Source organism: Aquila chrysaetos, chromosome 2 (assembly GCF_900496995.4).
Source record: "Aquila chrysaetos chrysaetos chromosome 2, bAquChr1.4, whole genome shotgun sequence".
In the NCBI taxonomy this organism is placed as follows: domain Eukaryota; kingdom Metazoa; phylum Chordata; class Aves; order Accipitriformes; family Accipitridae; genus Aquila; species Aquila chrysaetos.
Genome location: NC_044005.1, coordinates 45822359 through 45850340, shown reverse-complemented (window position 1 = coordinate 45850340; position 27982 = coordinate 45822359). Strand labels below are relative to the sequence as shown.

Genomic DNA, 27982 nt, shown 5'->3' with positions numbered 1-27982 from the left:
ATTCTATACCAGAAGATTACAGGGATTCACTAGGTACCAAGTATTTTCTGCAGTTCCCTGGCATCTACCTGAAAATCATTCAACCTGTGATCAAATACATAGATCCTCATTTTAGATAGGTCCTTCTCCAAGAGTTAACTCTGAAAATAAGTTCTTAAGTAATAGGCAGTTAGAAGAAATAAGCATTTAAATAAAAAGCACCTTGCCTGTTAATGGGTTAGTATTCAGAATCACACACGGAGTATACACTAGTCCTGAGCAGTGGACTTTACCTGCCCCCCCACCCCCAGCCTCCCTTATTTGTATTTAACTTTAAGTTCGAGGTGTGTCAATCTTGTTTCAAACCTTAAAGCGCTGATCCTGTGCAATTAGAAATGGTTAAACAGTGTTGATTCCTTTGCTGGGCCAGCACCAGTGTCACTTCTCATCCCAGCTGACTACAGACTGGCACACTTTGTCAGCTCTGTAATTTCAATTAAGATTTATAGATATTAGTGACAATAGGAAGAGGATGGGAGGAAAAAAGTACTCAAACTGCTGTGGGAGCCTCTTAACCATGCTCTAAATATACCCAGGCTGACATAAAAGCATTTAATTTACTGAGTAAATGAATTCTCATATATGGTTCTAAATTCTAATTCAACAAAAGCTGTTCTAGGGTCCAGAGTGGCAGCACTGGAAATGCTTTATTCTCTCTGCATTCTGCAGAGGTGGGAAGCCTGCTGAGGTCTGTCCCAGGCACTTAGCCTTACCGGGAATCAAGTTGTTTTGTTCTGCAATATTGGCTGTCCTCCAATCTCAGATGGGAGTGGTATATATTTTTCAGAAAAACTTGAAATTTTAATCAATAGAAAAACAGACTTGATCATGACTACAGTGCAGTAGCAATAAAATTTTCCATGAGTAATACAAGAGAAGACTTCTGTTTCTAGATTGAATGAACAAACTCAGGAAACAAAAAGCAATGTGAAGCAACAATATTTTGTTCTCTGGTTAAAAGTAAGATCATTGTGCATCCAAGTGTTCATAATGGGGGAAAGTAGCAGAACAAACAGGTGCAGACGAGACAACTGTAATATTTGATTAATACTGCAATTCCAAATGAAGGAAACAATAAAAAGGATTAAATTAGTCTCAGTGGATCAGGAGCCAGGAAAAATAAAGTACAATCACAGTTTTATGAATACTGGCAGGAACCCATAATTTGTACATTTCTAACTATTCATGGACGTGACAAATCTGTGATTAGGCCTACCCCCACTAAATGTTATGAAGCTCATTCTGCATTAAAAGAGACCCAAACCAAACACGTCCAACTGAACAGAAGGAGCATAAGGAGACTGATACATGTTCATGGGAATAACATCTAGCACATCATGAAAAGCACGTAAGCAGACCAAAACATTGTGGTCAATGAGTGAGAGCTCTACATAAAGAAAAGCGAGGAAAAATCACGTGGATGAAAGTAGAAGAAACGTGAGCACTACAGCAACCGTGTTCTGCAGCAGAAGAGAAATAAAACAGGAAGGGTGTTACAGGTCTAACTGCACCTCGGACCCTTTCAGTCTGCCTCAAGCACACCCATTAGGTAACAGCCACAGGTTCTGTACCTCCCTTGCCTGACAAAAACATGCTCCTGCTGCATTTGTCAACCATGTTAAGCCCTGGCCGGCAAGGTAATACATACACCACTCTTTAGACCTCTTTCTATGGGGACCCATAACGTTAACTAGGCAAAAATTCTGCTTTCATTCAAAGACAGAGTTTATTCAATGATCAAAAGGGTCCTTAAATTCTGGATACTAGCTTAACACAAAGGACCTTTATACAAAATTTCCTACAAAAGCTCAGTCTCTAATGATAATTTGGGTAAGATCAGCTGACTCCTATCTTTGGGTTGAGTCAGACAGACAGACACTTGCTGTTCCTGTATTTCTTTCTCAGCTTCAATTTGCTCACAACCTGTTCGCTCACCTTCTTGCTTCAGTCAGCATTTTCACTAGGATCCCTCCAACCTGGGGTTTGGTATAGAAACGATGCAGAGTCAGGAAAGGCTGTTCCTATCAACACTTCTCCTGTTGTTTTCTAGAGCCTTGCTATGCATTTCCTTGTGATTTTCTACCTTAACTCCTGTCAGGCAAGCAGATAACCCAAAGGGAACGAGATACAAAGAACCATGTTTGTGTAAGTGCATATAACTTACTTTTCCTGTAGAGGTCAAAAAGTACAGACAGTAACATATAAAACCTGCAGGCAGAAGGGCAGAGTGTAGGTTTCTGCATACTCTGAAGAAAATGTGTGTTTAAACTAGCAACTGTTAAGCATATCAAAATACACTTTCCAATAATGTTCTTAAAACAGATCCACCTAGTTGCATTCGGTTGGGGAGCGAGATGTTACTCTGACAAGCTTAACAAAACTCAGCATTTTCTCAGTTGGGGCTCTTAAAAGGAAGTACTAAATGGATTTTGGCACATAGAGTTTTATGAACAGTGGCTCTTCTTTGCAATCCCATTTAGCAGACATCAGTTGTTATGAATGCCACTGGGATTATACTGACTTCCAGAGGTGTTTCAATAGAAACTGTATCAGGTACCTGAATGATTGTTTGCAGCAGAGTGATTGCAGGAAAACATCCATTACTGAAGGAACCACAAGGGGGAGGGGAAAAAGAAAAAAAAAAAGTTATTCACAACAAAAAACGTGGAAAGAAATATCAAAATCTAGAAAAGTTTCCAAACAAATAAATACCAGAGAAAATACCATTCATTGTGGTATTTGCTGACATCAGAAAACCTGCAAGTTATATGGGCAAAACCAAAGTCACCGTTACTCCATTAGCAAGTCATGGTCTGCTGTCAGCCCTCTGTAGATACTGCATCTGTAAACAGATACAGTATTCAAGATTCAAAGAAAGAGCAAATAACCTGTGCAAATTTTGCATTCCTTGGTGAAAAAAATTAGCTTTTGAGACAACTGGCAAATTATAGCATTACAGCAGGAGGAAGCAAGACTACAAAAAGGCTTTTGAAGAAATCAAGGAACAGCACAAATACTTCAGTACTAAAATCTGAATTGGTATAACCCAGTCTTTAAACAGGACACTTCATAGAAGGGAGCGGAATAGTGCAATTGAAGTGGCTGCTAGCATCTACTATCTACATCACACTAGATACAGAATTAAAATTATTAATCAGAGTGAAAATCTGTGCAAACTGGGAAAAGACCTTGTAGCAGTACCATTTAGGATAAACATTTAATCAGAAACTTATGGTTGAATTAAATAGGAAAAAACAAAGCAAACCATTAAGAATAAGAGGAACTCCCCCCTCTGTTTAGAGGCTCCAAAAGAACATGAAAGGGATGCTATTATACAGAGAGTAATATCAAGCAGGGACCAGTGCTGATCAAGCAAAAACATGTTATCAATTAGCTATTATTTGTTGTACCTGATTCAAGCTTTTGGTTTATCTAGCTCAGTATTCTATAGCTGACAGACAGCAACACCAAACGCTTAAGAAGGAAGATAAAAAAAAAAAACAAAAAAAAACCCCAAAAACAAAAACCCAAACCCCCCCCCCCACAAAACAACTTAGTAACCAGATACAAGATTATCTGTCCCTGATGCAAGTGCCAGCCTACTCCCCAATATTTAAGAACAGGTTTAGACTAGCTACCGGCTACAGGGTCTCACTGGTTGACGATTAGCAATGAGAGCAGCGGAAACCCAAGTATGAATCACGGCCTTCTGCCTTCCCTCTACTTTTCTCTGAAATACAATCTTTTCTTTTTAGTTACAACACATTATGGATACTGCAATAAAATGCCCAGCTCAATAGGCTATACAGGGTTTTTTTTTTCCCTGAACTGATATTTTTAATTTAGGCTCCTATAAGAAATACTAATAGTAGGTTACAGATCAGAGTATCATCAAGCAAACACAAAGCTCTAAAGAAAATGATTTATAGCACATCTATTATTACAGTTGTCTAAGCTCCAGTTCTGCAAGAAATTGAAAATGTCATCAGCATCTTCCACATGAATCACATAAAGGCCATACCTGCAAAGATTTAGCCATTTAAACCCCAGTCTACATACAAAAAGCCATAGTTTCTCTCTTCTTAACGATAAAAATACCCAAAGTACCACCATAGCGTAGACATCATTCTGGCTACATCATTAACTCTTACATGCACATTATAATAGAATATTTATATACAATTCACACCACCCAAAGATAAGCAGCAGCAGATCAGTTAAAGTTATTTATGGAATCTACTCCATCATTTGCCGGTCTGACAGTCTGCCCAATAATCTATTAAGTCTTGCTTGATTCAGTTTTCACTGAAATTAGATCTAAACACCAAACATCCACCTTTTGTAAGACTATTTTTAGATTTTACCTGAACAGATAATGACAGCCTTAAATGAAACTTAAAATTTTCTAATTTTTTCATGCATATGTGGTAAAGCTATCTTAAGGGGGGGGGGGGGGCAGCGGTGGAGCAGTGTTCAGGGTTTGTTTGTTTGGGGGTTTGGGGTTTTTTTTAGGATTAAAAGTGGCTGTGAAAATGTAAGAGAAATGCTTCCATATCATTTAGACTTTAATTTTGAGATTAAACTTCTACTGAGACATCCTTGTTATCTGTCCTTTCTTATGGTTCCCTATCAAAATGACAGAAGCCTAACTTTTATAAATAGGTAGAAGTGATGGATACTCCTTCCTGTGAACCGTTGGGCAATTTTGCTGTAATACAAAATATGAAGTTTTGTTGCTTTCCTTGCTAGCTTAAAGAGAGAAGCCGCAATTCGCCAAGGAGTTGAAGCAATATTAGTTGATCAACAGACTTCTATGTGATGGTGTGAAATTGCAAAACCTCTTTTCAAAGGATTAAATCAGCAAAAGTGGGGAAAGAAGAATAAAAGAGCGTGAAGACAGAGACAGTAATTACCAAAAGGAGAGTAATTAAAATAGACCTGAGACTGCTTGAAGCAAGCATGAATACATTGGCCAGAAGGGGGTCCATTAGGGCAGGTTCATTCTAATAAGCGCAAACAAATGAGGGGAGAGAGGAAAGAGGGAACCTGGGAGGAAAGATCAAAACTGACATGAAAAAATCCGCTATGGGAGAGAAGGGAACTGAAGGGTTAGGTGTACGCTGAAACTCTGATATATGAGCACGAAGGCAGTTGTGGATAAGCTCCAGCATCTAGTCCAACTATAATCAAGTCCTCTGTCCCAAGGAAGCGCAGTATGTCCTAGGACCATTTAGTAACTGGCACTCACCTGACTCATAACAAAGAAGAGAAAGACTACATTATTTAATAAAACATGTGCCATCTGCCTCCCAGTTATTTTAGGTGATAGATTCCTCTACAGACTGGGCAGCCAGGCTCTGTCCTGTTACACTGACCATCCACCATCGCTGAATATTCATACAGTTTTGTACATAGCACCAATTCACCCTGGTGATCCATGTCAGGATTTCCAAATGTGTCATTTAGCTGGATAAGATTCCTGCCTCAAAAGGGAGGAAGGATTAAAATGAAATAGTGAACGAATGAATAAATAAGGTTCATGGGAAGTTAAAGGTTCCACAGGATTTCTGAAAAGTAGCTTTGCTGAAAAATTTCTCTTCCCTGTCTGCATATTGCCCATATGCTGCTCTCAAAACAGATTTTACTGGTAGCGTAGAGACACATGCGTACCGAGTATACACCGGCAACATATGCCAAGACAGTGCCTGTTTCAGGCCTTAGATGCTAGAGATGCTATAGGAAGGTAAAAGTAGAAATTCCAGAAGTTTCAGTTCAAATACTACCTGTGCCGCAGACAACGCAGTACAACAGATGTGTCTCATACTGTTTATGCCTCAGTTTCCCCATCAAGAAATTAAACCCAAAACCCAATAACCTCTTACCAACCTTGCAAAATGGAAATATTAGTGGATTTATTTGCTAAGGTGATCAGATTCTATGAGGGCACAGGCTTAGCTTCACATGCATTTTCTTTATATAGTGACTGTTAGGCTTATTGATTTTAGTGCAGTGATTTTAGTCATTTTAGGCTTATTCATTTCAGGCTACTGCTGGCTTTTTATTGTGACATCTATTCAGAGCCAAGACAGCAAAGGGAAGTAAACTAAAGTGAGTTCTTTTTGACCCTGGATCAACGTAGCTGTTTGCTTTCAGGCAGTGGAGTGACACTGGTGTACCACTGCTTTCACTAGGAAAAAAAGAGGCTTTTCAAAAGTCTTATTTAGTTCCTTCTAAATCTCTAGTGCATTGATAGCAATATATATTTTACACAGAACAACTACTGAAATTTAACACTGGACAACCTGTGGATTTCTCTCAGCTAGCTCAATACACCCGAATTGCTAATCACTTCATCTACTTTAAGATTTTAACGTAAACAAATGTTAGGTGGAACTAGGAAAAAAAACCATATCTGTTCAACAAATGTAGATATACCTTTAGAGGGCCGAAATCTAGGGCAGTATGCCTTTGTAACAGGTGAAAGCCAGAGAAAAAGTTCAGCTTGAACATTCAAAGAAACAGCAGGATAAGGAACCTTCTTTTACTTCTAAAGTGAGCACATTTTTTTGAGAAATAACAGGCATGGAAACTTTAAAGCCCCTCTAGTTTCTTTACAGAGCACAGCCAAACTTTGAAGTTTCGCCCAGAGAACCTATACACAAAAAAATATGCCGCAGCTCCAGCCTGGGGTGGCAAACCACCCTGCTTTGCTGCTGTGTGATCCTTCCGTGACCATCGCAGGGGCACAGTTCTGCTTTTGCTCAAGGATGTTTAAGGCAGCCCCACAACAGCAACAGCTGCTGCCACCTTCATTGGCAGCCCCATCCTGAGCACAAGCAGGAGAAGAAAGCCCAATTCTCCAGGACCCTCCTGTGGAACTTCACCTTGGCTCTGCCGCTTCATCACGCAATCCCTCCTTACAGGAGCAAGGAAATAGCAGGGGAGAAAAAAGCGTGGAGAAAAAGGCAGAGAAAAGAAGGGAGAACTCCCCCACCCTACGTACCTTCCCCAAACCCTGCTGACTCCTCCTCAGCACCTTCCATACTACCTATTATTAAACATTTCGGCTTATCAATACCTTTGCTAATCCCTGACATCCTGCTGTCATCTCCTAGCCCTGTCCCCTGTATAGAGCTCCTGGGGTTGTCCCGCTGTCCTTGCCCGGGTCCTGCATCCCCCTTGACCCGCCTCTCCCCCCCCCAGCCTCAGCAGCCCACTCCCCAGCTACCCTCGGGACAGCAAACCTGAGCGTTGCTGACCCTACTGAAAAACTTTGTGCTGACTCTGGTCTCATCCTCTCTACATTTCTTCTTTAAAAATTAAATAACTATACGTATTTCTTTAGCTTTAAGTCTCTTTAGGTCGAAGAACAGCTTCGGAAGGCAATGCATTTTTAATGAAGGGTAGAAAATTGACAAACCATTTTTAGATACAGCTGCAACAAATATTTTTCTCTATCTTTTTAGGGTTGGGTTTTCTTTTGCTGCACAGTAACTTTAACACAGTTGCTTTTACAGCTATATATGCATTGATACGCTAAATAGAAAAGTAGAAAGCATTCATCTCTGGAAGAAAAGAATATTAAAAATGAGATTCATTGAAGTAGAGCACATTTGCAAATCTTTCTCTCCCCACTATTTATATGAAAGAAAGAGAAGATAAAGATACAGAGAAACCTGCAATTTGAATATGGAAGGGCAGAAGCAGTCCCTACTGTAACTGGAACTGTAGTTGTCCTGGGGCCAGTTCTTTCCATTTTTGTGGATTAGCATAACCTCATGGACTTCAGTAGAAACCATATCTGCTTGCATCAGCTGAAGATCTAGTCCCTGACTTCTGTGTTAAGCCAGATTCCCTTCGCAATTGTACCAGTATAACTCTGTAAACTTCCTTGGAAACGCATTTGTTCAACTGAGCATACTAGTGGTCCTACTGTATTTATTTTTCCACCATGGGAAAAAATGTTTCGATTTTTTCCCCCAACTCCATTTTCAAAGCTATTTCGTTTTCATTGCTTTTTTCCCCCCAGTTATCTGGCTAGAACACGGCTCCACTTCACAAGCGCGCGGTGAGTCTTTGGTCCTTTCCAAGGGTTTCGGAACAGAACTGAAGCCCTTTGTCCAGCTCTTACATTTACATGTCAGCAATCACCGGCTCACCTTTGACTATGTTTAAACAACCACGTTCAAATATACAGATGTATCTTATTTAAAATCCAGAAAGAAATGATACATAAGGGAAGCACAAGTTATTAGGTTGCTTGCCTGTCCTCCTGGGCCAAGCAGGGTACAGTCCCATATACTTTGATCCCATCACACAAATGCAGCTAATGTGGAGTTGGTGCTTGAACCTAAAAGCTGATCATAAATAAATCTGCTGCACAATTAAATGACAGCTCTACAGTTATCATCCTGCTGCACGGGAGCTCAGCCTAGTTACGAGCCAGTGCAGAACTTTGATGGAGACAGGGTATCAGGGCTGCTGGTCTATTATACTAATTTCTTGCTTTTCTTATGGACTAAATCAGGCTTGGCAATTCACTCGTGTAGAAGACAGATTTGGTATTCATTATAAACCAAATGTTTACAAAGAGCAAAATTTTTTCTTTTAACTTATCCCACCTTTTCCCAGTGGGGCCCATCCGCGGATATCTTGGCTGGGCAGAGTGCATGCACTAACGGCGAGTGGTTATGTTCTCGCTGATTAACCAGATTTGCAATAGAGGAGGAGTCAAGACGAATGGCTGCTTTCCTGCCACCGTCATTCAATCATCTGGAAATCTAATTTGTATCTTATTTGGCAGGCAAGCAGCCATCTGCTCCAAGGATATGCTCCAAGGGCAGCTGCCAAATACTGAGCAGGTTTTCTTCCACAGGGAAAACTAATTGCCTTTATTGGACTAATACAGGTTGAGAGCTAATAATATAGGATGTTTCTGCACAAAAGAAATAAAAAGTATGGTGTGGTTTTTTTTTTAAAATATAGTTAAGAATTACATTAACTTCTGTAAAAGCTAAGCCTTTCAAATGACCAACATCCACCCACATGGGATTGTGACTCAGACTTGTATGGGCCAGAACAGCAAACAAGGTTTTAGGACTATTTCTGCCCTATAAAAGGTAACGTGTGTGTGCAGATGCATCCTGCCTAATCTGCAGCCATGATGCCAATGGAAATGGATTAGCTGCACACAGAACACAGGCAGCCTGAAAACATCCCATCCCATGAGAGCATTATGTGGTCTACATCTTATATCACCTTTTTTAGGGATTTCCAGTCTCAACCAGATCAGAGAGGGAAATGTTCTTGGTATTGCACTACCATTTTTCAAGATTTTTAAAGTATTGCCATTCTGCACTAGAATGATACTAGACTTTTAAAGGGAGAAAAAAGTGTATGTAGGGGGGAAGCTCTCTAGTCATCACATATTTAAGTTTGTCATATGCAACAAGCATGCAAAACTCAAGCAATTATTGTAGTCAATTCTCTCAAACCCTCCCTACAAGTCACCCTGGTTTTGAAACACGATCTCAGTAAGTTTGATCAGAATTGATACATTCCCAGAAATTTCTAGTTGTGATAAATGGAGTATTCTTCCAAGGAAACTGCGGGGGGGGAGGACACAGGGGAAATAGCCAGTTTTAATCACAACACAAACAATCCTCAGTCTAAAAATTCTGTTTATGTTTAGGGGAGATACCCAAGAGATCACTTGCCACTGCTTTTCCTGCAAATACTGCTTTATTGCCCACACGTCATCAGCCTTCCCCTCACTGCTTTTTCCAAACACAGCAACCACTACCCTTGTGACTCAGGAGCTGTGTGATATATCTAACTAATCTAATGAGCAGGATAACTGAAAAGCCTTTCTCTGCATTTGTCCAGTGTTGTGACTGATGCAACTTGAAAAAAGTAGGGACCAGATTACAGACTAAACCGTTCGCAAAACAACCTGCTGTCTGAACATTCCTCTCAAATTAATACTGCCAAAAAATCTGGGTGGGCACTTCTAGGACGTGCCATCTTTTACTTGTCCACGGCAAGAGATACAACGTGGTTATTTGTGGTACACTTGCAAAATATATGGGCAACTTGTAGGCAGAGAAAGAGATGCAAAGATAAAAAGGACACCGTTCATTTCACATGTCCATTGAGCTTTAGCCTCACTTTTAAAACGAGCCCAGTGATATCGCTCATGACAAATTTAATCCTAGCCATTTCTGTCCAGAAAGAACAAAACAGAGTATCATGTTCTTTCCTATACAAGCCCTAAAAGCTATACAGGCAGGTTTTCTGCATTGCTGGCTTGGAGTAGGTTTGAAGTAGAGCTTCCAAATGAAGGAATATCTCTATCTTCCCCCTAATTCCCTCAATGATTCAGATGCACCACATGACAGAAGGGCTACTAAACATCAGATCTTAAAATACAAGTTTTAGAAATATGACTACACACTCTGTTGGCATGATTCCGTGCTAACACAAACACTCCATGCTCCTCTACTGCCTTTGGTTCTTCACTGACAAAGGAGAATAACAAAAAGAGATCTAGCAATATAATATATCTCCACATGATATTTTCCTTTACCGCAATAATAAAAGAAAAGGTGTGGGAAGGAGTGGGAAAGGGTAGTGGGGACAAGCAGAGAAAATCCTGAAGCATTTAAAATCCCCACAAAGTTATTTGCCAGGAGTAGGTTTGGGTAAATGGGCAGAGGGGAAGGTGGAGGAGGATTGGTGAGAGTTAAGTCAGCGTGCTCTGCCATTCTGAGCGTGCAAATAAAAGTAATTACCGAAAAAAGGAAAACAATACCACACATCTGCCCACAACAGCTATATCTTGTAGCAAAAAGAAATACATATAATTTCCTACTTCTCAGCAGGCAACAGCAAGCATTCTTATTGAAGGAAAGCCCAACAACGTTTAACCAGTCTCCTCCTGCAGCACGGCTAGCAGCTCGAGTGCTATCAGGGCAGAAAGCTGACAAGAACAGGGCAAAAGGGTCTGGGTACATTCACTGTGAGCCTTAGCCCAGATCTTACCGATATGAAGGAATCAGACCATCAGACGTGCTTTTGTACCAGAATTCATCAGTCAAAGGAGGAAATTAGACCTGGAGTCACCTAATCTATTAAACCCTTCTGTCCTGCAACCACACTCAAGATAACATCCTGGTCCGTACAGCACATGATAGCAATAACATGTCCAGCTCTTGGGGGTTGGAGACATACATAGTGTAAAGGACTCCTTAGCCTTACTCCTCCTTGTAATCCCCTTTCCTATTCTTCATTTTAACATGCCTATATAGTGTCCCAACCCCTTTAATTGATCTGTATTCTTATATCTGGACATAAGGTATTGTGGTGGGTTAACCCCAGTAGGCAGCTAAGCCCCACACAGCCACTCACTCACTCCCCTCAAGAGGGATGGGGGAGAGAATCAGAAGGGCAAAAGTGAGAAGACTCATGGCCTGAGATAAAGACAGTTTAATAGGTGAAGCAAAGATGCACACACAAGCAAAGGAAGAAAAAAAAAAAAAAAAAAAAAAAAAAAAAGGAATTTATTTACTATTTCCCATTGGCAGGCAGATATCTAGGCACCTTCCTGGAAAGCAAGGCCCCAGCACATGTAACAACAACTTGGGGGGGGGGGGGAAGATGTAACTCCAAATATTCCTCCCTTCCTCTCCCTGTCTCCGAGCTTTTATTGCTAAGCACAATGTCGTATGGTCTGGAATATCCCTCTGGCCAGCTCAAGTCAGCTCTCTCTCTCATCCTACAAGGACGTATGGAAGGGTTCACTTTGCTGTACGCATGCAAGCGGTCATCATCGTCACTTAGAGTTTATTTGAATATCAGCCTTTTGCAGAAGGAGAATTTCTGCACAGAGGAGATCAAGGTAGCATAGGAAGGTCACACATAGTCTAGCAATGGCACAAAATAGCTGATATTAATGGGAACCATGAAACCAGTAAAGACGGAAAGGCTATAATGAACAAAGAAACCTTAAGGATGTCAGAAGGTTGTTTGTAACAGTAACTCTCGGAAACGTGCACTGAAAAGGACAGGTTCTCCTCGTGTTGAAGATTTTTCTCAACGGCAATGACACCAGAACCTCACGGGAGATACAGCTTTAACAACAAGGCACTGACAGGTAAGGGAGTGCACTCCAGCAAACACAGAACAGAAGAGCGAGGAAAAGAGCAGCTCAGAAGATGTGAAAGGAGGACTAAAACAATAACTCAAAGCTGATAAGAAAGCAGGGAAAGGCATTCTGTAGGTGACTGCTTTTCCCCCCCACATACCTGGCAGGAAACTTATATACACATCTACGAGCATTTTTTCTTACTGGTTTCTTCCATTGCAATGATCTTTTCCCTATATATATTTAATATTGGTAGGTTAATTTCATGTCAAGGTCCTTTAGTGGAGAAGGATGTTGCAACTACAACATGCAGCAATTATTTTCTTAATTAACTTCCCAATGTCGCAAACCACATGGCAAAAAAATCATGAGCCAGACTCCCCAAAATGATCACTTATACTAATTTAGGGTTCTTATTTGTAGCCTGTGTTTCACTTCTTCAGGGGGTCATATTGTCAACTGTTATGTCAAAAAGTTTAATATAAATTTAAAAAAAAAGCATACAAGATAAAACATTTATGGGACTCAAACCAAAACATCAAGATCATTGCCAAAATATTGCAAAAAATGCAACACTAAAATTTATGTGACTTTCTGTTGTTCATGATACATAGATACAATCCAAAAATCAAAACTATGGATTCTTATTCTTCTATTTTCTTCTTGGAATTTGCTCTCTACCATTCATCTTCACATGGCTCTTTAACTAATTTGTAGGCTAAAATCTACAAACAGTGGAATAATTAGCATTGTATATGCGTTCTATTTAAATGAAGGAGTAAAAAGATACAGAGGTAACAATAAGCATTTCATACGCACTCACTACCATTTTCCTTATCTGCTCAGGTCCTTTGGTGGGGGCTGAAGCGTGGGCATTATTTGCTATTCTTGTTCTCCCTTGTTGTACTACATTTACTTAAACCCTAAAACCTTCGGGCACTTCACTCACTTTGCCATGGCTCTGTAAGACCCAACAGATGGTTCTTGAAAAGCTCAATATAGGATCAGAGACCAAATTATAAATCCCTTTGAGTAACGATCTGGAAGTGTCTGCGAAATGCCATACGTCTCTGTAGCACTCTTGTGATAATAATAAAACCACTGCTCAGAGGAGGAAAGTAAAGTATGAGCTATGTCTTTAAAGCAGCTGATCTCTCAGTCTCAAAAAAGGTTAGGTAAGGATACAGGTTAAAAAAAAAAAAAACAAAAAAAACCCCAAACAACAAAACCCAACAGTAAATGTCACAGCGATATTTCCTGGAAGCGTCATGTAAATGTTATTTATTGTACCAAATACATTTCCAAAGCAGATGTCTTCCACAATCTATTTTACTCAGTCACATCAAAATAAAATAGTTGCAGTTTCAGCCTCCTAGGCAGTATTACAATTCATAGGTCTCTGTAAGGCCAGTTCATCCCAGCACAAGAAGCTTGTTCCGCTATGCTGCCCTTCAGCCTTCTCTCAGCTGAACAACGTGCCTAATCTATCGCAAAGCGCAGCTGTTTGGGGCACCAAGAACTAGCCCCCGTATGGGACACCCTGACCTACACCTTTAGGCACAGACCTCTCAAATATTTGTCACCCTGGACTCTCCTATCAGAGGCACTCAGGCTTGCTCTGCCTTTTTCGTTGGTATTGCCATCTCTGCCACTCGCAGGCAAGCTTTGGAGAGTTTGGGTTCAGGTGCAAAAGCTTTGGCATCGAGTGTAGAAGTTTGTCAAAACAATGTGAAACTTCAAATAAATGTGATTTGTTTATCTGACATAGATGTGACAGACAACTACCAGATTCATTTTCATTGCAAGTGGTTCCTTTTACCCCCCACCCCTTATCTATTTATGTATTTAGATTTGTAGATCTTAGGACACAGATTTGCACCAATTTGAACATTTTTACAGGGCCCTGAGAGATGCTTAGAGTTGAATGACAGATCAGGCTGAAGAATATTTCAGTAAAAAAAAACCAAAACAAACAAAAAAAACCCAAAAAACACAAACGAAAAACTGTTTCTTCGGAGAAATTTTCTGGGGGAACATTTTGAAAGGTACACAGATCTACAACTTTCCTTGAGTAAAGCCTAAACAAAAAATCTGAGCCAAGCTGATGCAAAACAAAACCACTTTGATTTTTTTTCAAGCAGAATCACCTATTCAATTTTGGAGGAGTTCAACATTAATCTACATTTGTTTGAATGTGCTGCCTCAGTGACAGATGACCTTAGCCATCTTAGGGTCCTGTTTCTCCTCTGCTGCCCAGGCATCTTGCATAACATCTCCTATTCCCCTTCCCTCCTGAGCAAGTACAAGGTAAAAGGGAGATGCCGCAGCTATGGGGCACCTCCTTGGAGTTGAGGTCTAACTACTGAGACCAACCTTTAGAGCTGAGAGCACTCAATCAGCTGAATACCAAACCCTTGATATTTTACATTTACATTTCAAGTTTGGCCAAGAGTTAAAAAATAAAAATAAAACCCCAAAACTAGTCTTTCCCCAGGAGAGCAAGTCAATTTATAAATAGTTCTATTTAATGATAACGGTGAAGCTACAGGATCTCACCAGAACACGATACTGCCACATACACCATTAACACATTACAGCCTCTCAACTTCTAAAGTTTGCTTTCTTGACTGAAATGCAGTTGCTACATACATCTACAACTGATTAACCTTTGGAATTAAAAATCAGACAGCACCACCAATAACAGGAAGAAATTCATTTGTCCACAACTCGAAAAGCTGCAGGATATGTTGCATTCTCAAGATCCTGAGCTGAACTGTGCACTGCTCAATAATTCTTTAATCTGAATAAAGGTCCTCATGGCCAGTGTCAGCACCAGAAAGCACCACTGCACAGGGAAGTTGTGTGGTTTTTTTTTCTTTACCACATCAACAGAACTACTTTAATCTACAAGGTTGAGAAACAGTGGAGAAGCTGTTACGCCAGGTCTGCTGTCCTCCCTGGGGGTGACCTCTATCGCATATTCTCAAAGATTAGAGTCTTTTTGCCTCTCCACACCCCCCCCCCCCCCCCCTTCCCTTTTTTTTTTTTTTTTTTTTTAAATACAATAGCGACCCACACAGAGTACAATGAAGTCCCAATACAGCAAGGCATATGACTATATCTTATTAACTGTATGCAGCACTGGGTACAAAGTCTCTTTCAATCTGATTAGACTGTTTTTCATTCTTTGCTCTACAAATGCCTCTTCTCTATCTTGATATTATTCCCTTCAGCTTTGCTCGAGCCTGTTAGTTTATACTACAATTTCCAAAACGTAAAAATATATCCTGAATTTAGCTCTAAGGAAAGATCAATGGTGCTGGAGACTCAACTCCTCTGTTTGGAGTCCAAACTCCACAACTATATAACACCCACACACAGGGTTTCTCACATGTGCATTGGTACTGCTGTTGTAGAGGGCAAAAGGAGAGAAGGGAGCAAAAGTTGTTTCTACAGGCAGTTCAGTCCCTTAGCACAGGGTGTTGGACTTCAGATTTCTAGTTTTCAAGGGTTTTTTTGCAACATAGGCTCCAGTCCAGTCTTAGCTAGGCTGGAGTCATCCAGTCATTTTACAGACACCATTGAGCTGCCATCACAAGGCAATATAGTTTATGCTTCAGAGTGCAGGTATGTATTAGGCTAAGAAATAGAGCACCTTCATTGCTTTAAAATGTTGTCAGAAACGGCTCATTTCAGTTCAGTCAGAAGGGCACTGACTGCAGCACAACTTTGGTCATACTGCAATATCAAAGAACATTTCCCAAAAAAAATGGTTAATTCCCTCTAGTTCTCTTCTCTCTTTTTTTATTAATCAAAAATGTCAATTTCTTCAGTGCTAAATAGCCATATTTAGTTTCATCATCCTGCACATAACACACATGGTTACAAGCTGAACATGCGATTTTTAGATGACTCGGATGTGGCAACAGCATCTCTCTGAACTTCTTTTCTCCCTTGACCTCCAGCTTAGCTGCATGTTTCACATCAAGAGCTATGCTAGCACAAGGAAAGATTTGTCTCCAGATGTCTCAAAGCTTATCCCTCACAATTATTGACCTGGCACGCTGTAAGGGAGGACTTCGGGTTGTCCTTGCACTGTCACTCAGGTGGTCTGTCACCACAAGCAAGCTAGCTTAGAAGACCTGCTTGGGCATTCTGGAATTTGCACCCTCATGCTGGCCCTAGCCTGTGGCAAGCGAATACAGCCAAAGAGTTAAATCAGTGATCAGTACTGAGCATTGTCCTCCTCCTCCATGCAAACGAAAATTTTGCAAATATCTTTCAAGATACACTTGTTTTCCAGAAATGCAGAGGTATTTATTATCAATTAGGAGAGACAAAACATCAAGAATAGTGCACCTTTGAGTCTGTAACTACAACAAAGAGAGGGCTGCAGAGCTAGCTTAGGGCAAGCTGAAATATGGCCTCGCCTTTTGGACACCAGTTGCGTTTGGATGGTGTTATAAAGCAGTCAGTGAAACCCTCTAGATTTGCTGCTAGCTCGTTTTGCAAAACTCAGATTTGAATAACTTTGCCAGGACTGAACAAATTACCCTCAGTATGTCACAAGCTAAGGTCAAGATCCACAGTACTGAAAAGAGAGGTTGAGTAGATAGGAACATACAACCCTACTCAACTCCATCTTTCACGGGAAACTCCACTGAAGAAGGATTTCCTATTCCACAAGATCTCTCCCATCATGAACAGAATGGGCTAAAAGAATATCAGAACAGTGCAATTCACTCCAGCTTTCAGAGAGTAGATCAAGTGAAAGCATTACATGCTTTTGTCAAATCAATCCAGACACCATAGAGATGCTGACACTCCTCACCACACTGTTTCCAAATTGGACTGGCTGTGAATACTGCAAGGGGGTCCGCAGCTAAGCAATTATCCTCAGGAGTTTTCAGGCAGAACCATGACTAGGGTACGTATGCAGCCAAGTGTGATCTGAGGTAGCAGTTTCCCAGAAAGAGGTAAGAGAGAAATGCCAGTGTCTGTCACAAAGTAAAATCATCCTTTGTCTAACAAAGTGCATGCCTGCAGCCTCCTTAAAACATGAGGGACTCCCATTGCTCCAAGGATGTGACTGAATACAAAAGAAGAATAGGTAACAGCAATTCACTTGCAAAAGTAAGAGCTTTAGCATGCCTTCCCTCAGTATTGGGGCTATCTTGAAGCTATTTCAGAGCTTCACTGACTTAATTAGTTAATAAAGGATCATTAGGAACCATGATAAATGGTTTCTGCTCAGTCACACCAATGACAGCAACTAAAGGTGGATGACAGATAATTAAGTGAAGAAGAAAAATGTTCCATTTACCTAGCAAGACTCAAGCTATGTTCTGTAAGTGTTCTACCAAAGGTTTGCAAAATTCAGTACTATTGAACACAGATCTGATCTCCTGGAGAATCACTTGGGAGTGCCTGTGTAAGTAGGGGATCTCTTCAGCCTTCCACTTGAATTGCACCTGATTCTATGACATTCATGTTTCTGGATGTCAGAAGCATCACCGAGAAGTCTAACATATTTAATAGAGAAAAGTTTAATCTTTATATTATTTGTATCCAGTCAGTCTTGGTATCTGGTCTGAGAAAGATAATTGCTGCTCTGAATGAGGCAGTAAGACACCTTTAAGACTATGTCCTTCATTTTTCCCTGCCACCGTTTTCAAAGCTCAAATCTTATTCCTCTTGACATTGATGATGACATAACATTAACACAACAGTTTCTCTAGCAGCTTAGAGCAATCCTGTTAATGAGTCTGACAGTGACAAGGTTCGACAGTGCCTGACCACCATCACAAACTATCCAGAACCCTGAACTAATACACTGTTTCACTTGATGGGTTTTAATACAAATTGGACACCAGAATTTGTGGGTAACATTTTACAGGAGTCCATTTCTTATGCTACCTTTGAGTAAACAAACACCTGGAAGCAGACACCAAGAATTAAACAGCAGAAGGTTTTAACCACAGAATCAAGTATTACAAGGATTCTCGTAAATTCTTGATGAGGAGTTGAGAACCACAGTGCATCCCCCTGCACAGCCTGTCAACACAAACCCCGACACCTGTTGGAAACAGCTGACAGTAGGCATTGCTTTTTATTTGAAATATTCATTAGAATTAGTGAGCCTCTGAGTCAAGGGTTGGCCTTCTCTAACAGTCAAATGCTTTTCAGAATATAGGAAGCAGATACTGGATATGATATTTGATGGGTTTATACCAACCAACCAGTACTGAAGATTTATTTTCTAGTAAAAGAATTCTACTCATATATGAAAGAGGTACACATCTTTATTTCACTATGTTGAAAGCAGCCTGTAACATGATAGATTACATCTTTATCAGCATTGAATCCAATGTGAGGAGAGTTTTGGTTTAGTCAGCTTACATGGGAGACCTCAAAAGAATAAAACCAAAACACATAGACACCCCTATGGTGCAAGACACGAGGATGGCAATTCACCAGGCAAACTATTTTTCTTCGAACACTAAAGCAGTCTCCCATGGAAGTAACTGGCTGGTAAAGTTCATGCTGTTGTGCCCACTTTCTGACCACCTTCATTCAACAAAGATATTTAAGGTTTCTCTGGGAAAGGTAAGGAAAATCTGCCTGAAGGCCTGCAAAGACACTTGGGCTACATTTAGCTTTATTACAGGTGGAGTTGAGACCAGCTGATTTCAAGACTACCTGAGCCTTCCTGTTGCCTATAACCACCAGACTCCAACTACTTGGCTGGAAGCATTTTTTTTTTTTTTTTTTTTTTTTTTTCCTTCTTCCTCCCCCCTTGTGTCCTGGTTTCAGCTGGGATAGAGTTAATTGTCTTCCTAGTAGCTGGTACAGTGCTATGTTTTTGAGTTGGGTACAAGAAGAATGTTGATAACACTGTTTTTTTTCAGTTGTTGCTAAGTAATGTTTAGTCTAAAGTCAAGGATTTTTCAGCTTCTGATGCCCAGCCAGCAAGAAGCTGGGAGGGGACACAGCCAGGGCAGCTGACCCAAAGCGGCCAAAGGGTATTCCATACCATGTGATGTCATGCCCAGTATATAAACTGGGGGGAGTGGGGGTGGGGGGATCGCCACTCAGGGACTAACTGGGCATTGATCGGCGGGTGGTGAGCAATTGCACTGTGCATCATTTGTATATTCCAATCCTTTTACTATTACTGTTGTCATTTTATTATCATTATTAGTTTCTTCTTTTCTGTTCTATTAAACCGTTCTTATCTCAACCCATGAGTTTTACTTCTTTTCCCGATTTTCTCCCCCATCCCACGGCAGGGGGGTGGTGAGGGGGTGGGGGGAAGCGAGTGAGCAGCTGCATGGTGCTTGGTTGCTGGCTGGGGTTAAACCATGACACCTTGAACTGAATTATCTTGGAAATTTTCAGCCACATTGTTTCACCCATTTCTGAAAACAATACCAGTGGAACAGCTGTTTGGTGCCTATTAAAATCCAAGATGAGATAGGAGTGCAAATTCCTGCTTTCCTGTAACACACTGAAAAAAGCCTGCAAGACACATGAAGTTACCTTTCTATTGCACTGAGCTCTGATAAAGCCTCATTAGGAATATTTCTACCCATTTGGGGGAAGACACTTCAAGAGTGATAAAATCTAGTCAAGGAACATCCAGGTGAGAGAAATGAAAATGATAGAAAGGTAAAATACACCACCTACAAAAAGCAGATTAGACAGATAAGCACCATACAGCCTTAAAAGGCTGAGGGAAGCCAAAAGTCTTCAAATATGTAAAAGGCTGTTACCCTCCCCTCCCCCTGCCCCAAAACAGTAACATGCTCCCAATGTCGGTTTAAGCCTGGTTTTCGTGTCCTATTCATTATTGCAAGATGAATAATCAAGGTAAAACACTTGGCAAGCTTTTTTTTTTTCCTTTAAACATAGATAAACACTGCAATAGCATGCTTAGGCTGCATGGAGGATCTGTCACTGAGGATTTTAAGAACAAGTTAGACAAACATCTGTAAGACTGATAAAGGTATAGTCAATCCCATCACATGATGCAAGATATGTCTCGTTTTCTTCCAACTCTATGATTATTTATCGGTCTATATATCTAGATTCCAACTACATCTCTACATAGTCAGTGCTTCTGCCAGTCAAACCCCAGGCTTCGTTATTTTCTAGGTGTCAAACACACAAAACTAGTAATCGCCTTTGATGATGCATCATTTAAGTGAAAGGGTTTGTATAACACAGAAACAGTAGTTGAATGTAGTTGCCCAGGACTGTTTTTAAATCATAGAAGCATTTGGGTTGGAAGGGACCTTTAAGGGTGATCTAGTCCAACCTCCCCCCTGCAATGAGCAGGGACATCTTCAACTAGACCAGGTTGCTCAGAGCCCCGTCCGACCTGACCTTGAATGTTTCCAGGGATGGGGCATCTACCACCTCCCTGGGCAACCTGTTCCAGTGTTTCACCACCCCCATCGTAAAAAATTTCTTCCTTTTATCTAGTCTGAATCTACCCTCTTGTAGTTTAAAACTGTTACCCCTTGTCCTATCGCTACAGGCCCTACTAAAAAGTCTGTCCCCATCTTTCTTACAAGCCCCCTTGACGTACTAAAAGGCTGCTATAAGGTCTCCCCGGAGCCTTCTCTTCTCCAGGCTGAACAACCCCAACTCTCTCAGCCTTTCCTCACAGGAGAGGTGTTCCATCCCTCTGACCACTTTTGTGACCCTCACCTGGACCCGCTCCAACAGGTCCATGTCTTTCCCGTGCTGAGGACCCCAGAGCTGCAGGATGCAGTACTGCAGGTGGGGTCTCACCAGAGCAGAGTAGAGGGGCAGAATCCCCTCCCTCGACCTGCTGGGCACGCTGCTTTTGATCCAGCCCAGGATACGGTTAGCTTTATGGTCTGCGAGTGCACGTTGCCAGCTCACGTCCAGCTTTTTTCCACCAGTACTCCCAAGTCCTTCTCCACAGGGCTGCTCTCAATCCCTTCAGCCCCCAGCCTGTATTGATACTGGGGGTTGCCCTGACCCAGGTGCAGCACCTTGCACTTGGCCTCATTGAACCTCACAAGGCTCACATGGGCCCACTTCTCGAGCTTGTCCAGGTCCCTCTGGGTGGCATCCTGTCCCTCAGGCATGTCAACCTCATCACTCAGCTTGGTGTCATCTGCAAACTTGCTGAGGGTGCACTTGATCCCACCATCTACATTGCTGATGAAGATATTAAACAGTACTGGTCCCAAGACGGACCCCTATATATACACTTTTTTTGCCTGCTGTAGCAATGCTCCTTCACTACCCCCCTAATTCATCCCCATATTAGCTGCTGTGCATAGGCTGATGCAATACCATACAGGGGAACAATGTTATGAGAAATGCAATCAAGGATTCCGTTGTGACGGATACACACTTAGAGATGAATTAAGGTTGCATAGCCACGCTTCATTCTGGAAATACTTGTGACAGGTTTGGCCATGCAACCGTAACAGTGTTATTTAACCAGGCTGTTGCTGCGCGTTTGAGATACGGTTACCATGCAGCCAGTTTGCTGTTCCTGCCCTTCTCTGACTGACTTGAAAATTTCTAATTCTGGTGGAAGAGAGAGAAATTCATCTGCTTCCCGACTCCAGGATTATTTGCCTGAAGGGTAATCTGGCCTCTCTTGTGGCCTGTTCTTTACTGAGGAGCACAGATGATACCCAGGGACTTGTCTTGGCAGCACTCAGTTGTTTATAGGATTTTGCAAGATTATATACAGTGATTTCTTCCCCCTACCCCATAAATTATTGATTTCTCCTCCCTCTCCTTCTCCACAGAAGGATTTGAGAGGACAATTTCTGAAAGGGCTAAGGCTAAGCTTCTCCACTTTTGTGAACACAGTTTACTTAAGACAGCGAGATGAAACATCTGCCTCCGAAACCAGATGCAAACGAAAACAGCAATGTTTACACCCCTGACGTGCAAAAAGGAGGAGCTGGGACTACAGATTTTTCTGATAAGGAAGTGATCCAACTCAGCATTCATTTATGGAGGACTTTAGCAAAGCCCAGCAAACATTCTCCATTGAACTGCTCCCTCCGGACAAAGCAAGCTTTACCTGCAAGTGCTCATCACTGTAGGATTTGGTGGGAAGTGGGGGTTACAGGCGATAACAACAGACAGGAGCACCTTAATTTTTTAATCAAGTATTTGAGTTGTTATTTGCAATTCATTAAAAGCAAGAATCAGTAGCTTCTAATGGCTGGAACAGCCACTGTGCCCATCTCCCAACTTGTGGCATGCAGACCCTGTCACCATACACAGGGCAGCGATTCCCTCTGGTTATAACAAAACAGAGAGGAGATGCTGCCAGCTAGGGAGCCATTACACAGTTTCAAAAGCACCTATGACTGTAAACTACCGAGCTTAGGAATGACTGTCATCACCTAAGGGTGATCATACAAGACTTCTTGTTCCAAGTATTTTGCTGGCTCCAACCACCAGAGCGACCGAAGGTTTTCCAACATGTGGCACTAGTGTTAAGGTTATAACCAAACAACAGACCTCCGGCCAGGAGAGAGCAGAATAATCAAGCAGACAGCAGTCATGCATGTTTTATGCTTTCTAGATCAAAAGGAGCACAAACTTTAATTGAAACTGATTTCACCCATTAAGGAAGAGCAAAACCAAGCACACGTTTTTCAAATCCTACTGCGGCAACACACAGGCTTGCATTTGCTATATTCCAGCAGAGGGCAAAAGCTCCACAAGGAAGAGCATTTGAGAAGACAATTAGGTCTGAGTAAAGGGAAAGGTAAAAGAAAAGAGTATCCAGACTCTTGACACCTAAACGACGTTTTTAATAGCATTAAATAGAACTTCTTGCAGGTTTCATCCAGCTCTTACAAAAAGATGTAATACAACAACTAAAGCTTCTGTTCATGCCTTTAAAAAAAAAAAAAATCTAATAACATCACAGCAGTTCATGCATCGCTGTAATGATACATAATTCCCATCTCCTCCTCAGACTGCATGCGCTCATTTGTTCCACTGAGTTTCCAGTGAACTGTTTGGAAAGCTGATTTGAACTGACAGCGATTCCACTGCACAAATTGACAATGCTGTACTTCAACGTGTAACACATACACCTTTGAAAAGCATATGCAGAAGAAACACACACAGGTTCCTTCAGTTCAACACTCAATAAGTAGTGATACAAATGTAAAGTAGCAATTTTGTTCTATTTACTGGACAAATACACAGAACCATTTGGACTGCATGATTATTGCTGGATGTGGTAAAGAAACTGCTGATTTTGCAAATCATGTGGCCCTGTTTAGCCACAGAGGAGGTAGTGAAGGGCCAATGTGAGCTCTTGAGCATTGCTAGATTATCCATACGGCACTTACTATTCTCCACTTTGGTAGAAATAGCTGAATGGCCACATTAATAGCAATAATAACCATACTACTTTTTGGCACACCGCTCTTCAATACATAATGTTATACTGAAATACAGTCACTTTGTCACACTGCCTTTGTTTTTTTTCTGAAATATTCAAGCATCCAGCTGCCAGTAAAAAAAAAAAAAAAAAAAAAAAAAAGACAGTGTCTTTTAATCTCTGGGCACTTTTAGGGATAACACTGGTTTACATTAGGTTCCAGTGTGGCAGTTCATATTTGATAGCATATGTCAGCTATAAAAAAACCCAAAAGGATCACAATATACAGTGTGTATCAGTTAAGTTTTACTTTACTGTAGCATTTAAATACGGCACTGATTCTACACTGATTTTTTTTTTTTTTATATCAATGAGTGCCATCATTTATAATAAAAGAATATTCATAAGAATGAAATTAAGGAAACTAGAGTGTGATATGAACATCAGAAAAAAAAAAACCAAACCATTGCAAGAGTAGAAATCTCTCTCAAGGGACATAATGAAATCTTCCATCTCTTGATTCCTTTAATATTAGGTTGGACAAGCCCTGAGAAGCCATTATGGGGAGGGCAGGGGAATCCTGTAATGGACCAAGGGAATGGATTGACATGATCTGTCTACACAAATCTTTTCTCTCTTTAATTGAGGTAATTCTGTGGTGATCCTGTAGGCAAGATTACAGATGTAAGCATATTGTTGGTACAGCAATTAACACATAAATATTCAGCTCTGACATTTCTTATCAGCTAAGTATAAATTTCTGCCAGGCTGCTTCCCTGAAACATTTGGTAAATGAACCCATTTTGATCAGAAGGTAGTTTATTGCACACTGGAGTTCAGTGGGTGTGATCACTGAAAATGACAGATGAACAATCAACAGTTTGGGGAAATAATCAAAACAGCAACATATCTATACACACAGATGAAGAGGATCTCTCTAATGCAAACATTTGCAAGCAGGTTTTTTTATAACTACACAAATCACAAGGACTGATAAACCCAGGGGCCAACACTCTCAACAACAGGAACACTGAGACAGGCAGCCTCCTAATCCCACAGGCAGCTTGCTACTCCAGTAAACTAAGTTTCTAAAACACCGAGTAAGCATTCTTCTGCTGAGAGAGGTTTAGGCTGTCTACAATGCAACCCAATGCAGATTTAAACTAGCTCATTTGGGCAGCGGTAGCTATGCAGTTATAACAGCATGGACTGCAAAAGTAACATAAGAAGCTGAATAAATCCTTCGGGAACTGGCCTAGGGTGGCTGCAGCTGATTTAACACTATCTTTGACTGAAGCATAAACTTATTTGTATAAGCTGAGCGTTTGAGATGTACTCTTAAGCTAAGAGCCGCAGCCTAGGCTGATTTTCAGAGTACCACATCAACTAGAGGAAGCTGCCAGCAGGCAAGAGATACCTCATAACTTTGAAAAAGGGTGTCAATAGATGAAAGTCCTGGTTATGCCAGTGATTTGTTATGCTACCCTTGAGTCATTTGGGTTTTTTTTCTATATTTGAGGTTCCTCTGGATAAAATATATTTCCACTTCTAACACAACTGCTTTTAGAGGCTAATTTTGCCCAGTGATCACTCGGAGAGTGAAAAGTGTTGTGTCGCTGTTAAGCGCGCAGCAGTAGATGATTCAAACTTATTTGCTGTAAGGAAAAAATAAACTTGCATAAACATTGCTACAGAGCTTTACGGGTCACAAACGCACAGAAGCTTTCAAGACAGAATCACTTATAAAACTACCCATAAGACAGCAGACTGTTCAAGCAACGGTCTTCCGATAATGCCACTAATTTGTGCTGTGGCCTCATCATAAATTTACCAGGAGACAAATGCACTTCCTATTGACCCTTGCTAAATCTTTAAACAAACATCTTTGCAACCTTTTCCAGTCATCTGCAGAGAAACTTATTCCTTTTACTATTGCCCCAACTAAAACGAGTATAACCAACGGCAAAACGCGTTCAACAAGACCAAAGGAATAATAGTGCAGAAGATAAGACAAGCCCAGAGCATGGCCCAGAAGCTATTAGTCAGCCTACAGGTTCAGCATGAACAATCTTGGTTTATATGAACAGCCTGGAATTTAATAAAAGTAAGGCAAGTAGCAGCATTTTTATTTACATTTCAGCTTTTTAAATATCTAAACAAAAAGTAGGCTCCAAAGACCACTTAAAGGTTTCTCCCCATTTGCCCCTATTAAGCTAAGAAAGAAAACCAAACAGTAAAACAATTCAGATGCATTAAGATACTAGGCCATGAAATTGCCAAAAATGTCTTCAGACACTGGAGAATCCTGCAGAGAGAACTCCCACTGGCAGTATTTTATTTGATGGGAGTCTAAATCAAGACATAGGTCTCTAACAAGCTGTAACCCAGATCGAACAGGCATTTTAAGTCAGAAGAACAAGGGCTTTTCTTTAATGCCAGTAAAACTAGCCTTGACTGTTACTGGAGAAAAGCCTATAAGCAGAGTTGCCTTGAGTATTCTTCGCATAAGTACTACTAGAGGAGAAGAAGATAGGGTCAGGTTACTTTCGCTACCAGAGCGGGTAGGACAAAACCGGGATGAAGAGCAGAGTCAGACGTTTGAGAGGAGCAACTTCTTTTCCATTACCTTGTTTTTCTCAGCCAACCATTGCTATCAACCCACGTGTCCTAACGCCTCTCTCAGCAGCAGCCACTGCCATTTTCACTGGGTCTGATGCTGGCATAAAGCATAGCAGGCAGCCACCCTCCATTTTGCCTATGCCTAAAATTAGGACTAGGTATAAGCAGACGAAAAATACAGACAGAGCTGCTATATTAAGGAAATAAATTGAAGAAAGGAGATGGGAGGAGGAATAAAGGAGGACAGCAAGGAGAAAATAGACTTGAAAACCTAAGCTTTGCCTTTTAGGCTAATTAAGCAGTAAGTCTCAGGTTCATTCTCAGGCCTCACTGAAGGCAGTATTAAACTTTCAGCTGAGCCTAAAGAGAGCCAGGATTTCTGGTTATTTCACAATTTCTTACATACAGCTTTTTCATACAAAATATAAACTTCCCCTTGACCAGGGTGGAAACAGTTGTCTTTGAAGACAAGCCTACAAATTCAAGGTCAGAACCATGCAAGATAACAAAGGAAATGCCTGTTCACCAGGACTGACATACCAGGTCTTCCAGAGGAGAAATTCAATGGTTAAGTGCATTTGTGTAATGCAAAGCAGCCACGAGATAGCCATTTAGAACAGGTTTATGCATCACAGCAGCTGTGCAAAACAGCCACAACACATTAGCAAATTCTTAGCATCTAAAAGAGAGACAAGAATTCAGAGATAGCACTCCTTCCACTTCAGTAACATCACCATACGATTGCCTGTCCCGGGAGACAGAGCACCTCAAGGCACTCACAGGATCAAGAGAAAGGGAACTTTGATTAAAAGAATACACTGACACACACAGTAGCTATCTGCAAAACATAAAAATAGTAAAGAAACGCCATACCTCAAATACTGCCCAGTACTTTGCTAAGTTACAGCCGCTACGTGATCAAGTTGAAACAGATCAGCAGTCCTTTCAGGTCCTTAAGTTCAGCGTGCTAACAGAGCTCACACTTATCCATCTCTCCAACTGAAGGAGGCTGAGAAATGCAAATGACCTAAGCATGAGAAGCAGGTGTAGACAATGTGAGATCGCTATCAGGCATGGCTAGAGAAGGGAGGTTCTCATTTTCACTTCGTTTATGGATAGCTAGCTGGTCACCTGCTGGGAGAGGGGGCTCTATTCTTTGCACCTGAGGGCTGAATAGAACCCTCCTCATCCCCCACCCCAGCTGCATTGTGCACCTTAGGTCTGTGTCCTCCCTACTTCCACAAGAGATGTGCTATGTTATTTGCTTGGGTTTTTTCTTTTCTTGATATTGATCTGAGAGTATTTGTGCATTTGTCTTTCCAGGGCCCTTAGAGGAGAGTTTCTTGCAATTTAAATATATATTGCTTTTGCTTTTAATGATTTTTTTGTGAGATACATGTTTTCTTCTGCAGCCTCTTTGTGTATTATACTGCTCTACTTTCTAACCAATATTCCTAAATAGGGCGTGAGATGGTTTTTACTTGCCTTATGCAAATTGCATATTCCAACTTGAGCTGAAGACATCACTTGCCAAGGAAAACAGTGCCGTGAGGTCACTGTTCTTACAGAGCACTGTAAAGAAGACAGATAAAACAAACTCAAAGAAAAATCAAGGAACCGATGGTTACTCAGCAAGCGAACTTAAAAAGCTGACCAAACACAGCAGAATAAAACTGGGATCACATAGTCAGGACTTGTTTTAGGTCCTGAAGTACCCATAAGAATTGTATAAATGTTTCTGAGGACTCATTAAGTGTTAGCCACTTCAATAAAAGCTGTGA

The 27982-nt window shown here is 41.0% G+C and overlaps 1 long non-coding RNA gene across 1 annotated transcript in view; it reads right to left on the bottom strand.

The window, feature by feature from the left end:
• The window catches only part of LOC115336230, a 42538-nt gene extending 15334 nt beyond the window's left edge, over window positions 1-27204 (bottom strand). The window contains exon 1 of the long non-coding RNA XR_003921667.2: window positions 27075-27204. This is a non-coding gene — a long non-coding RNA (uncharacterized LOC115336230). The remainder of the gene's footprint in view (window positions 1-27074) is intronic.
• Window positions 27205-27982: the final 778 nt, after the last annotated feature.